This window comes from Trachurus trachurus, assembly GCF_905171665.1.
Source record: "Trachurus trachurus genome assembly, chromosome: 19".
NCBI lineage: Eukaryota > Metazoa > Chordata > Actinopteri > Carangiformes > Carangidae > Trachurus > Trachurus trachurus.
The window spans coordinates 12,564,352-12,579,734 of NC_139913.1; positions in this window are offsets into that span (position 1 = coordinate 12,564,352).

The window sequence follows — 15,383 nt, forward strand, 5'->3', positions numbered from 1 at the left end:
CGGATATATCATCTGGGGGTCCGAGGGGAGTCCAACGCAGAAGGTTTGGTTGAAATCGGGCCGGTGGTTTTGGAGAAAATGACCAAAAACCACACAGGCGATTTTGAAAAAAGTCTAACCCGCGAGGTTGTCGTTTTTTTATTTTTTTTGACCAAAAATTAAAATTTCTCCAAAGGAGCTTGTCATGTCCTCTTAGCAGAACATGATGAAATCTGCTGGTGTTTGCAGACAGTCTGCTTCTCTGTCCACAGCACTTTAACCTTTTAATAATGTCTCCTATCAGGACTGTAAATTAGGTCACTCATATTATGTTTTTAGAAGAATTTCTGAATTTTGGCTTCATTCAAACTCCTATCATGACTCTTCCTTTCTGCATATTTGTGTGAATTCCATTGTGGAAGTGAAGCTTAAAGCCAGCGAGCCCCTCTGGGCATGTAGAGAATGACTTGTGCTGGTTCAAACGTGGAGCTCAGCGAGGCAGCATCAGAAGAAAGCATTCACATTCCCACCACAAAGGAAGTCGTGTCCTTGTGCTCCTACTGTAATGAACACATCCCTCCACACAGCTCCGAGCTGCTAGGATTCAGCACGTCGCAGATTCTCTTTCAACTCAACTTTCTTCAGAGTTTTCTGACCCAGAAAGGTGCACTGAGGAGTCACACGCTTGGTCTTGCGGTTACTGTAGGTGTTAACTTCACAGACAATGCATCAGTTAGGATCACACAGACACAACTTCAGGAACAGTGAGTGTGGCAGCTGACAACGCTAAGATGCTGCTGAGAAGCGTGTGTGTGTGTTCACAGGGCTGCGTCTGCAACTCTGTCTCCCTACATAGAGTTCACACCTGATTCCTTGCCAATTCAAATTAATTTTCTATTTGATGAGGGAAACAGTGACTCTGAACACGGGTATCCCCTGCAGGCTCCTTCCTCCTGCAGCACCACAGAGCCTGGTAAATCCACTCACATGTGGAGCCATGAAAACAATAATTCAATACAGCACAAACTGATTCTCTCTAACAACACACAGGATTTTCACAAAGCTCACTGAGGTCTCACCAGAAATGGATTTTACTCGCATTGGTATCAGATGTTCAGCAGAGACCTCACAGGCTCCACAGTCTCTCTGTCCAGTTCTTTTTTTTTTTTTTTTTTTACCATTCTAGGAATTAAGTTAAGTTTTAAGTGTAAATGGTATTGATGTTTTGATGTTTTTATATCAAGAGGAATTCTTTGCATCATTTGTCATTGGCCTGTTAAAGCAGAAGTGAGTGGTCCGGTCGTTTTCGCTAATGCTGCGTTCCAGGCAGGCTTTTGAAATCGTAAATTACAGCTTCAAGTCACAACTTACGACTTTGTAGCGTTTCAGGCAACCCACTCGTGTTTTTCCGACCTGTTTTACCGGTGAAAGTCACTATAACGGCCACTCGTAACTTCCGACCGGTGAAGTCGTACCAGATCGAACTGGTACCACTTCACGGTAGGAAAAATACGAGTTTCCTTGAACGCACCATAACAGTCACTCGTCCCTACGTCGCCACATTCACGGCGTTCCTTGGCTGCACACACAGCCCTGCATGCCGTTCTCTCTCCTCATTGGATAAAAACTGTAGGATACGATAAATGTTTTCTCTTCGGCTCAGAGCAGAGCAGAGGGACTGAGAGACCCGTGTTTCAGTCCAAACACTCTATGTAAGTGATTGCTGTCGGAAGATATAACTATTTAAGACTTACATTAACACAAATATATCACTCACTTCTGCTTTAATTATTGGCCCTGTCCCATTTCTCCACACTTGGCTGAGAGTGCTTGGTTACGCACACACTTTGGTGACGAGTATTTAAAAACCAAATTGGAGACACTTCCCAACCTTTACATTGTGCACTACATTTGTTGTGCTTCACGAAAATGCAGCTGCTTGTGCTGGCATGGTTTGGCACTCTGCTTGGCCAGATCCTTTGGAGGATCCATCAAATGATGATGTCAAGGTGAAGGCGAAGAGAGGAAATTGACAACCAAGATGTCACAGCACATACACAGAGCATCACAATTACACAATTTCAGGGTTCGTGTTATTACACAATTAACCCTAACCCAGTCTTTTGAAAAGAACTGAAATTGTTTCCCATTTAGACTCCTTGTTCATATAAATCAGTGATAATAAATAAAACAATAAGACTTTTTGCATAAAATGGTAGAATCGGATGCGTCAGGTCAACTAAAAGATATGTTTTACACAAAGTGCAGCCTTACTTCTGAGTGCCATTGCGCACATTGGAGCTGACAGCTTATCTCCAAACGAGAAATACAATGTTCTATAGTTTGTAAATTCTATTGAATGTTAGATTGTTAGAGTGAGGATTTGCGAAGTTATATGGCGTGTTTGAAGGTTGGCATCTTGTCAACAGAGCTGAACCGCTCTGCATGTGTAACATTGGGAGCTGGCACAATAAGTGAATCAGGAGTTTGTGCCTACATATTTTCAGAGTCAAAATAATCTGCTCATGGAATGAACTGTATTGTGACAGAAGTAACAGTGCACAGCAACAGTTTTGAATAAACATAATGAGCAATAAGGTCAAATTCATGAAATACAAATCTATGTGATCTTATCTATGTGGAAGTTAAGACAAATCATAAAAACGACTAAAAGAATGACATTGAGGTAAGACTCATAAGCATGATGGAATTAAGACAGTTATGGAATAAAATGTTATTTATTTATTTAGTTATCACTTATTTCAGTACAAAAATAGTCTACAGTAGATAGGAACCAGTTCTGTGGCTCCAGATGACGGCAGACTTCACCAACTGATGCACTGAGGGATTTATACTTGGTCATACTCAACTCAGGTATAGGCGTGCTTCACTTTTGGTCGTTGGAGAAATAGGACAAACTTGCGCATTTACACTAAGCCCATGGCGTGCCCGTGCGTGTAAGTGTGATCGAGTGTGCATATTGGGACAGGCCAATTGACAAAAGTGATAGCCCATATACGATCACCCACAATTCCTTGTCATATGTTGCTCAATACTTCTCAACTTTCCTCAACATTCAGCTGCCATAAGCCAAGGCTTTGTTTTCATGCATTTATCTGCGACAGCACAGCACACATCCAATGGCTGAGTTTGATGCAGCTGTGAAGAGCAGAAACTAATGTGAGAAGTGTGGGTAGGAGAGGACGGGTGTGTTACACAAGGCATGACAGGGGTTTTCAAAAGCCATTTGTTCAACCTCCAAAGAAATGTCTCTCCTTTCTGGGAATGCAGGGGCTCAGACATTTCAGCAAACTGGTAACTGAAGCACCTCTCACATTTTCAGTGTTTTTTGGGTCAGGTTATAGTCCTGTAGCTGAGACAACATGTCCCAGGAGGACTCCTTCCTGCTGTAGGCAGTTCAGGGTTTGAGTTTCACTTCTCTAAGATGCTGAAGGTGGGCAGAGAAGCTTGGTTATAGACAATAATGTAATGTAAAGTTATGCCAGGTAAGTTGATCTTGTAACACTAGCTGCATAAGATGTTGCAAAGAGGGCTGTGCATTTACCAGGTGATGGGCATAACATGAAACTGGATGTCCTAAAATGTACACCGTACAGCAGCCCAGGAGTCGTCAGTTTGAAGCAGAGGGTGTGCGACTGCGTCTTTCACTGTGATCAGGGCCTGACTCCTGGTTTATCTCAGCGTCAGACACTGGGGTGAGCTGTCCTAATGACATACAGTACCTGCATGAAGCACCATGGGGCCACATGATGTAGGGCTGATAATGCGTGCAACACTAAAGCCATTTTCAGGCAGCGTGTGTGCAACTGCAATTCTCCATCTCTGGCTGTCAGGGTTCAATGAAGCCAATGAAGCTGGCTTCCTTAATTACAGGGGGGATCAAAACAACTTTGCAGATCATTTCACAGCATGGAGGGACTGTGGTATTCTCCATCCTTTGTGCTGTACAACTAGCAGGTATACAGTTCATGCTTCTTAAGTATCGGTATGCGGAGGCGTTGAGCAAATCATTGTGCTGCTGAGACCTCTAACGAAGTCAGCCTTAAGTTAGCCATTTGAAAAAGTAAAACATATGGTAAATGCACAATAAGATTTGGTCCAGCCCTCTGAATGTAGTCTGATTAGATCTCAAATGAATCATCAATAATAACGTAACATTACAACACATGAAGAAAATACTTGGAACTACTTGCGCTTTTGGAATCACTCCGCCCAGCAGCCATGTCTGTAGTTCCAGCTACGCATTTGCCTCGAAAACAACTCTGACTTGTAATGTTACATTATTATCTCATAGTGTGGTGAATGTGCAGGTCACAACTTGTCCACGAGAGCGTTTTGGAGTTGTATTTAGTTTGATGAGGGACAGGGGACCTGTACCATTCACCTCCATTGTCTTCGCTTAGCAGCTTGCGTCTCCAATAATTATAGGTACAGTAATAAACCTACTGCTATGACTATAGGGGAATTTGCCAAAATGTTGAACTATCTCTTTAATACTAGATCTTATACTGTGGGACATATGTTGGTCCCATGTTTATGCAGCTGATCCAGGTTTGAACTAACATCTGTCTTCCTATGAGCTCAGGTTTCTGCCACTTTACTAAATGACATCTGCAGTTCCATTATCATCTCTCGGAGATGACGTTCCTTACCTCAGGGACAGACATCTTCAGAATAGTAATGTGCCCCAAGCTCTTTCAAGGCAAAACAAACAGAAATCCATTCATCTTCCTTTAGCCACAGGTATAAACAGAACACGGAACACTTCCTGTTGGCTAACAGCTGGTTAAAGGCCTGCAGCTGCTCTCCAAGGAGAAGCACCACATGGAGACATACATCTGTATTTGTCACATGAGCAGTAGCTGTGGGAGCATGCAGACATCATGGTGACATATTGAGAGCATATTCCAACTCACATGGTTTGTTATGTCCTTGATAGGGATGAATAACCACAGATCAATATTTAATTTATCTCATCTGAGGTGTTTAAATGGGCTTGATAGATGACTGGTGGCTCATAGCACCAACTGCATTCTAATTACTGTGGAGGCAATCCTGGAAGTTACATCCATATGAGTTTAGTTCAAACTTCTGAAATGAATGGATGAGTCCATCACCTGGTTGACATATAGAGACAAACAACCATCCATCCATACATCGATTCACACCTCCAGGTGATGCGGAGACAACCTGAATAGGCAGTTTGCATGGTAAAGCTCAGTGATACAGTACTCAACCCGTCAGAGAAAAGCTCAGAGCCACATAGTGCAGATTATTTCCCTGGACCAGAGCCTCAGTGCAGAGTTTCACTCTGTATGATAAATGATGTTAATGAAGATGTGTGCAAAGAGTTTCTGCTGCCACTCCTCCTTTGTTTCATATCAGTGCTCTCCACTTGTCTCATTTCATTTTTTTCTCCTTCTGCTCGCTGGTCCACTCTGACTCTGGTTGGTGATATCAACTGTATGATCTTGTTGGACATGTTTTCTTGAAGGTAGAGCGTTTGGAACATTCTAAAGCTTTAAATATAATTCAAGAGTAGTTTGTGAAGTTTGTCCACACATCCTCATGAAATAGATGATTCGCTGACATAATTACTACTCACTGGGCTGGTTGGTGATTACTACAACTACTATGCTCCAGCCAGGTGGGGACATGAGAGCAGTAAGTTCAACAATTCCAATGGTCTTAATTTAGAATATGCCAATATATGTTCACTAATATTTGATGCCCAGAAGTGTAGTCCTTTATTTATTTATTTATTTATTTATTTGTATCACTTTACCACCAGTTCATCACAGTCTCAATGCAATGTCAGTGTTGTTTCTTATTGTTCAGGGAGGGTCATGTACGTAGGATGTCTCTGTTGCATTATTTTACATATTTTGGCCATTAACATATAAAAACAGATAGGTGGGTCAGTTGTGGAGCTGGAACTTCAGTTGATGGTTTGTGGCCACACACTCAATCTCTCTGTTTGGTCCCAAAATCTTTTTAAAAGGAGACCAAACTGTTTCTTTATTTCTGCCACCGAGGCAATGGAGACTGACTTCCTGCTGGAGACTCACTCTAGTGGTCAGTTACTGCTTAAGCATTTTACAAAGAATTTCCATTACAGATTTTCCATACAGAGGATAGAAAATGTATATATTATAAATAATACTGGTATTTGTGAGGTATTTCTATACTAATTAGCCCCATCTTGTCTCTGATGAAGAGACATTTAAGAGTTTTAACAGGATAAGAAAATAACACAAGGGTGTTCACTGGCTAATTGGTCAGAGCTGTCATCAGCAATTAATTCTAATTTAAACCACAGAATCAGGAGCTTTTCTATCCAGATAATTAGTGTAAATGTCAATGATGAACACAAAGTGCCTCCATATAAAGAGGATTAACATTTGATGAGGCAATATAGAGTTGTCCTCCTCATTTTAATGAAGAGCTGCTCCTCTCTTATAAAAGTTGCTTCATTTTCCATCTCGGCAATAACGCCTACATCCACCTCCACCAAGCCTGTAACATTGTCACGATGCAAAAGTAATAATATCTAATAAAGTGGAGGGATCGTGAGGCTCATAAACACTGACAAATGTTGGGGCTGAACTCTTGCTTCATAATTCAGATTCTCTGCATTGAAGCTTATGAAGCAAACACATCCATGAATGATGCAATGTTGGGGGAGGAGGGGGTTCAGAAGCAGTAGCAGCTCAGGGGATGCCATCTCCCATCGACATAACATCTCATATTCAAAGACTACGCATGGCATAAATCATTCCCCCCTGTTAAGTATAAACATGTCTTTTTCCTGTTTTGAATATCAAGAGTGGGACCAGTCACAGAGACGGTTCAGACTCCTCCTGTCTTATTCATAAACTCTCAGCTGTCAGTCAAGCGGCTGGGGGGGTGTGGGGGGTGTCTGGAAATGATTGCAAAGATAGGTTTGTGTATGAAATATCTGGATGACAAATGAATGACCCATTTTCCAGCTCAACCCCCAGTGAGTCAGAGTTTCCTGATTGTATTTCTACCTACAGCACAATGTGGTCTGATTTCATTTCCAGCCTCTCTCATTGTGCATGGTGATTGAAAGGATAATGGAGGAGACACCTGTGATCAGGAGTGATTTCAGGGACAGGAAATGAATTTGTGACAGGATTTATTCCTCCCATCTGTGTTTTGTGTTTCTGGAGTGCCTTGGACTACTGTGTGTTGATATCGCTCCAGCTGCCACAGGCAAATCATGTCAGTGAGTCTAACTTGTTAATTTATTTCTTTTGGCAACTTATTACAAAAGGAAATCATGCAGGTATGTAAATTACCACAGGTGTTTTTTCAATCATAAAAATAGTGTTTGTGAGATCCTGAAACCTTCCATCAACTCAGTCAGTCCTAGTTCCAATTATTTCAAACATGAATAAAATCTAGTTAGTGACCATTGAGTTGAAATTAGTTTGTGATGTGTCTTTTACAAATTTCTGCTGTGATACTCACGTACAAGGAAAATGTAGTACAAAGTCAGTCAGTTAAGTGAATGTTACTCTGTTTCATTTTTAAAGGGGGAGAAGGTAAAAAATGGCAACAGCAATAACATATGATGGACCTATTCAATTAAAGAAGACCTTTAGGCTATCTACTGTATCAATAGATGGTTTACATTGAGACTTTTTCCTCTTGATTGAATTCGATTTTGAGTCTCTCTGGTCAACTGTTTACATGTGATATGATCTACAGTAATCCGATCAGTTGTTTACATGAGCAACTGCATTTATTCAGAACGGACGTTTTATGACCATGTGGCAGGCGCAAGTTTTCTTAACAGGCGTGTCCGACCCGAACAACCCAGCAGGACGTGCTGGTTCGGACGGGTTCAGGCTGAAATTATAGGCCGTAGAAATGACTTGGATCATTTTCACGCCTCGTTTTTTGGGCCGAGTTCGGGCCAAGAATTAGGCTAATGCTAGTGAGACGCGTTTGGTCCGGTTGGTCCTAAATTTTCAGGCCCGTGGAAAACTCAGAAATCAAATCCCACAACTGATCAAAGGTGGAGATCTATGGTCTTATTAGAACAGTAGTTGTTCATAGTTTTGACACTTTCATTCAAGCATTTGCAAGTGAAGAAACGTCACTATACGCATTTACGACATGGAGCATACGCAGAAGAAGAAGAAAGGTTTATTCCATCTCTCTGAAACCAAATTTAATTAAATTCAGTTTGGACTCTAAACTGATTCTAATCGGAATATTAGGCTCCATGTAAACCCACCTACCTGTTATAATGACCACACTGTTTGCTTTGCACAGCCTGTGTGTACAGGAGCCATAGGATTTATTTACTGACATAATAACAACCTGCAAAACACAAACTGTACACTGGTAACTATGACCTAACTAGCTAACTCTGTGCTCTATTCACTAGTCTCTCTCTCTCTGTCTCTCTCTCTTTCTCTCTGTCTCAGTCTGACAGAATAGATCTGATCTCACACAGAAATGATAATTGAGACCAGTTTGCTCGTTCACTTGCGACTGATGCGCTCCAGGCTTTGTCATTGGGACACAGTCACACACACTGAAATAACACAAATAATAGATACAAGAGCTGGTAGTAAAGCTCTCAGAGACAATATTCAGCTGCACACAGAGAGGGCAGTGAATTACTTTATTGGACTTTATGGGGCTGAAAGCTGTTCTGAGATCTGGTGTAAAGGGAGATCTCACTTCACTTCAGTGTCGTTCTAATTGATGTTTATTTTCAGCTTTAACTGTCCACACAGGGACTGCTTGTCCTGCCTGGTGATGACAAAATCCATAGGATCAGCAGGATATTATGCACTGCTTCCATATGATTGGCCGATCGGATTACTGCATGAATAAGCAGGTTTACTCGTGTCCCTAATAGGCTCTATGACACATAGCTGACTAATACAGTGATGGAGCTCAACTTTTTAAGTGCTTTTCCAACTTTGATCATCACTTCTCCTCAATTCAAGTAGATTCCACTTTTTATCTGCCTTCAAGTGAAAACAGCATTGTTTCTGTGTACATAAATGATGAACACATCACAGTTACAATCACTATGGTAACATGAGGAGACAAAGCAGCAGACGATATGATGAAAACCTTACACCATAATACAGCCACATCTTCACAGCAGCACAGTTAATTCATCGAGTATCAACCTTCAACCTTTTCTCAGATAAACGATTTTATAGAATGCACTAGAAACATTCTATCATACACACACACACACACACTGTTCAGTTCTTCTTGGCGTGAATGGCAAGCTTTACTGCCTACTGTGTGCGTGGATGGTAAAGGGCTAAGGAGGAGGCATGGGGGGAGCGAGGGCATTGCCATGATAACTTTCTGAATTAGTGTGTAATTACTCATTAAGCTGGTTAATTAGAACATAATCTAATGCTGGTAATTTGAATATCACACATGAAGGACAGAAGAAATTATGGTTTTATTCTTTGAAGTTTGGTTCAGTGACAGTTTGTCACCAAACCTCTGAATGTCCTCGAAGTCCACGCACGTCTCATGACAGCAGGTGCAACAGTGCCCCCCTCAGGCCACACCTCTGCATCAGATCACAGGACACACACATATACATGTATATACTGTGATATAGAGTATATAGAGAGAGTCTCCCAGGTGAAATTCCGATTTTGAATAATAATTGTTTATTATTGTTATTGTTCATTTGTGTTTATTTGGCTTCACAGTCTTGTTGAAATACACCACTGTGACTCACACAATCAAACTATCTAGGGTGTTTATGAGTTATTGCATCTGGTATGTAATTGCTGTTGCATATCCTCAGTTCTGATTAAACACAAGTGCTGCTTTGCTTTTCCAAACATCTCTCCTGTGTTGGCTGTAAAACGTAAAGTGCTAAACAAGCATTTAAATATTTGAACTCCTCTCCACTTCAGAAGGCTCATCATTAAACACACGATGCTGAAATATCAGAAACGCACATTCCTTAACTTCAACATCATTCTGCAAAACTTGAAAGCATTCCTCTTCAGTTTATTTGTCCATCATGACTCATCACTGAGGTCCAGCTCCAGGACCTGGTCCAGAGGACAGTAGATGGTGCTGTGTCTCCTGATACGGACGTGATGCTCCCAGTGAGCACGAGACATCTAACTGACCTTTCACTGATGCCATGGGAAAATCCTCCCAATTGATTCAAAGCCTTTGCAGCTTCCTATAAAGTTTTTTTTTTGTTTGAAATCTGTGATTTTCCACTTGAGCAAAGAATGGAAAACATAGCAGAAGCACGGACCCACCGCGCCGCTCTTAGCTAAATTGACGGGGGTGGTGATGGCGGGTGATGCAAAGCAGCACCGAGGGACTGTTTGGGAGGGTTGACTGCTGACATCTGACACCATCACAGGTCTGCACATCGTCTCTGTGAGCGTGGGATCTTATCTTCCACCATTATGTAATGGGAAGAAAGCCCTTCACTGGATCCTCAGTCTATAATCCTTCTAGGAGCAGGAATGTGAACTCGGCTGCGGCCCGGCTGCACCTTCCAGTCTAAATGGAGGGACTCATGCGAGAAGACACGTCCTTAGTCATGTCTGTGGCCGAGGTCATGTTCTGGGACAAACTGAGGGTAGTAAGAGGGATGAAGGGTTCTCCAGTTTGTTTCTAAGCAGGATGGGGGAAACGACACAAACAGAAGGAGAGTGCAGCGTTTGGCCCCCGGCCCAGAGACAGAGAGGACAATTAATAGTGTTTATGTTGAGGAATTCAGTGCACAGGAATTCTCAGGGGACGCAGGATGTGTGTTGATTTCTATCAACCTTTTTCCTCCAGTGTTGCATCCATCTCTCCAGACAGAGACAGAGCTGGAGCTAATCAAAGGAGAACATGAAACACAGAGGCCAAATGACTGTTGAGATCTCTGCATCTAAAATTAGATCTAAAGATAATTTTATTATCAGAGGGCCACTTCACTAAAACCAGCATCTCCTATAAATCTGCAGGGGTTTGTTTGGATGAGTGGATTCTTGTTTGTGGTGATCACAGCACTTGAGACTCAGTTTTACTAAACGCACCTTCCCTTTTCTTGCATGTGCAGAAACACCTGCTGAGGCTGAGCGACTGTTTGGCTTACTCAGTTTGCCTTAGACAGCGGTCATCAATAATAATATAATAAATAATTATCCTGCATTAATGAGAGGTTTGAACAGTACATTCAGCCTCTAATATTTACATGAGTTGTTGGTGGAAATTCACATTTCAACAGGTGAGTGTAAAAAAAATCTTTATTTCTATCTGATTTTATCTTTACTAATCTCAATTAAATTACTAATTAAATTAATTAGGCTAATATGTTTCTACACTCATTTTAGAATTTAGATCATGTCAACTAGTGTGTGTTGAATTTCTCCAAATGACTTGAAGCCTTTGTATGAAAGGTGATACACAACACCATAGAGTCACCTCCTCCACTAACACATCAACCAACACTTTGAGAAGATCACAACATGTCAGACCAGGCAACTTTTTTAAAAGCATGATTCTGACTGAAATACCAAGCTTCATGTTTTATGACAAAGTTCAATAAAACCATCTCTCCATTCAAAAGTGAACAAACTAACAACCTGAAATCCTCCAGACTCACCTTTACTTCAGTTTATTCACCACTTGGCAGTGATTCCCCTCAGGATCTGCTTTTGTGCTGTCTTCTGCCACCATCAGTATTTTATTAGAGACACAGACATTGCTTTATGCAGCTTTTTCTGCCTGTATTGCTTGAAGTTCTCTTTACACCCCGATAGCAACCGGGGTGTAAAAAGAATTACACTCCTCCATCACCTCACATCTGCTCTGCCAGTGCTCCACCAATGATCCACGATTGCTCGACCGTCGATCGACTATCACTTCACCAGAACTCCATAATCACTCCACCAACATGCCACCATTGCTCCATCATCTTCTCATCATCTCCACCAGCAGTCCACCATACCTCCACCATCACTAGGTTTACAGAATAACCAGGGCAAGCATTACTCAAATGGTGAAATTGAGAACAATAACAACACAACAACTTACACCATCTTTTTTATTATATACTACACAGAACACCAGGATGTTTGCTGTACAGAGTTGATTAAGAGCCTTAGCCGCTATAGTGAACATACAGTAGCAGTGGTGAAGAGCTTTACACAATGATTGACGTTAGCACAAGTCAATGACCATTGGGGGGGCACACACGGTGGCCAATCAGATTGCAGGAGGGGCGTGTGCCCCCCTGTGCCACCATGTGAGACCTGCCCCTGCAGTAATGCTACATGTGCAGGAGATGAATTCCAGCATCATTATTTATGTCGCAGGAAAGTAGCAGTTTAATCTCTAGGGGACTAACATGACTTCATCTGAAGGCCAGATTCAACTACACTTGATTTGAAACATGAGGATATAAAATGTGCTGGTTGTATTTTACACGAGACTCTGCTTCTTTAACCTCTAGTGTAAATGGGGGATGAATTACCTAGACTAAAGCCCCCAAGCTCTTACAGGAGAGTGTGTTAATTAAACTGAATCTAAATTTGTTTGTTAATACCATAATTACAACACTATGAGAGCTCATTATAACCTGAAATGTTAAGGCCTATAGATTAAAGAGGCCCACTGGAGCTGACACTTTAGCTGCTACACGCTCCACTGCGTTCACCAGCTCTGTGTCATTTAGTGCTGCAGAGCTCCATCTATGTGAGTGAAGTAACAAGGAATAGAGAGTTGAAGCTGAGACGACCTGAACAGTTGGGGATAATCATGTGTGGGTTGGTGCCATATCATATAAAGTTACATGTCCATGTGTCCTTTGATAATAAACCAGGTCTAGACCACAGAGAAATGAACACAGCCTGTGTTTTACCTGAGATCTGCATTATGGATGGGACCACTCAGAAAACAGTCAGCCAATCAGAAGAGAGGCTCAGTGAGAAGTGAAAAAGAGAAACCTGATGAAATAAAACTATGCTGGGATAGTTTATGGCGCTTGAAATCTTCAATTTTCAAATAGTCTTCAAATTTCACATATATACAGACCTTTAAGATGGGTTTATGGTATCATGTTGACCTACCTGAGCCTGTGACACTGTGTGATCAATCTTATTGTTAGAATAAAATTCATTCATAAACTAAAAGCTCTGCTTCACATTATAGTACAGTATGTAACTCATGTAATGTAACAGTGGTGATGTATATATGACATTTTGTCTTTGCTTCAAAAAAATAAATGAATAAATAAAAGAGAAGATGCTATTTGGTGGCCCCTGGGGGCCCACAGTATATTGTCGCCCCTGTTCCCTTCCGTTGGTGATGAGGCCCAGAGCAGATGAACACCTGCGCTCACAGAACATTAAATATAGAACATCATTTTTCATTTGGCCGACGATGCACCTCGGTGACCCTGCAGCATTATAATTAATGATAACTTAATGTCTTGTTTGCCCAGTGTGTGTGATGGCCTCCTCCTGCTGCCGCGTCACGCTGTGTACTGACTCTCCTGTGAGTGTTGTTATTTCTTAAAGAACAAACAAAACAGAGCAAACTGCCTGTGATGAAACAGCGGGGCCAAAAAATGTCTGGCGCTGCCGAGTGTGTATACAGAGCTGCCACGGACAGCAGATAAACGTTTGAAATATTAATTATTTGATGGTTATCTGCCGGACAGAGCAAAACAATCTCGGCTAAAAGCTCAAAAGCACGTTCAGGGAGCAAGGAGACACACTGCAGCCCAACCTCCGATACACAAAGCAACAGATCGGACCATAAATCACACATATGATTTGAAAGATGTTGCTTAATGAATAAATCTGTGTTAAACTATGTAGAATATTTGAATTACCTCAAACCTGATCCAAATGAAACCTTTCACCTGCTACAACATGTCCCAGTTATCTTCTGTCAAAACAAACATGGAAGCAACTTTTCATGACCCCTCTCCTAAATATAAACTACCCTGATGGATAAACACATTTGATTACAATCACTGACAATGCTAATAAATTATCATTAATGGTTTTTGGCCCCGGAAAAAAAAAAAAAAAAAAAAAAACTCAAGAAAAAACACGTCGTCTTTATTCTGAACTTCACGTGTGTGACAATACGTCGTTTAAAAACGATAGTGAAAAGGTTGTTTTTGTGGATGTGACCATATGAGGTTATTTAGGAGCCTCTGGCCTGTGTTTAGACTGTGGTGCTAAGTGTTTGGGAGAATGTAAATGGATGATAAATCTTTGGTGAGCTGGGGTGACAAACCTCTCTGTCTCTGTTTTCCTATACTTGGACTAATCTCTGTCTCTGTCCCCGCGGGGCCCCCTCCCACAAGAATGTGACTTCATATTATGCAGATGCGACTTTTTTAAATTTCTTTCTCATGTAGTTGAATAGAAAAAATAGAGTTTGATATCTGAAATAGAAGGGGAGCGTAGGATTGGAAACATTTCTCACTCTGCCTCATGGCAGCCTGAGGACATATAGAGCTGCTGAAAGGGAATTAGAGGGTTGAGTCCTGTGTCACAGCCCTGTTAACCTCCTCAATGGCTGCTGTAATGTGTCACCACAGAAGCTGAGATATATTAGAAAAGTGCCCTCAGCTAGTCGGTTTGTCTTAGAAAAACAGCTGGAGAAAAATTGTTAAAAGCAGAGACACGTCCGGCCGTTATCGCACCCAAACGGCTGCTGTGGCTCCGAAACGCAATGGCAGCGCAGGAAAAGTACTGACTGATACAAGGTGTATATTTAGATCTTCCTTGTTCCTCCTGCAGTTCTCTCAGCATGCTTTGTATTTACTCATCCTGTATCGTTAATGAGTCAGACCAGGAAGTTTGGCGTCATGACTACACAAGTCAAGGATTTCTCTGTTTGCTCAGCCTTTCATCTCCATCAGCTCATTCCACTGACATCCACAGGCTCAGTCTATGTGTCTCTATATTTAGCTGGAAACATGATTTCACATCAGCATGTAAAAATCACCTTCTTGTATGATCTAAACAAATTGTTCTATTATGTATAAGAACCAGATTTATAGTCCAATCGTCCCAGTGATGGACCAGCACCTGCTTGGTCTTCTGCATCTACACAAACCACATACTGTCAATACTGTGACATTAACACATCCCTAATCAATACAGTTTGCACTTCCTGCATCGATACCTCCCTCCACAAGACCTTTATTATTGTATTTTTGTGGAAAAGTTCATTTATTTCAGTAGTTCAATTCAAATAGTGAAATATAACATTATATATTTCACGTCTTTATTTCTTTTAATTTTAATGATAATGGCTTACATTTAATGAAAAAACCCAAGTTCAGTAAATCAAAATTGACAATTGGTGTCACACTCTAATTAACTCCA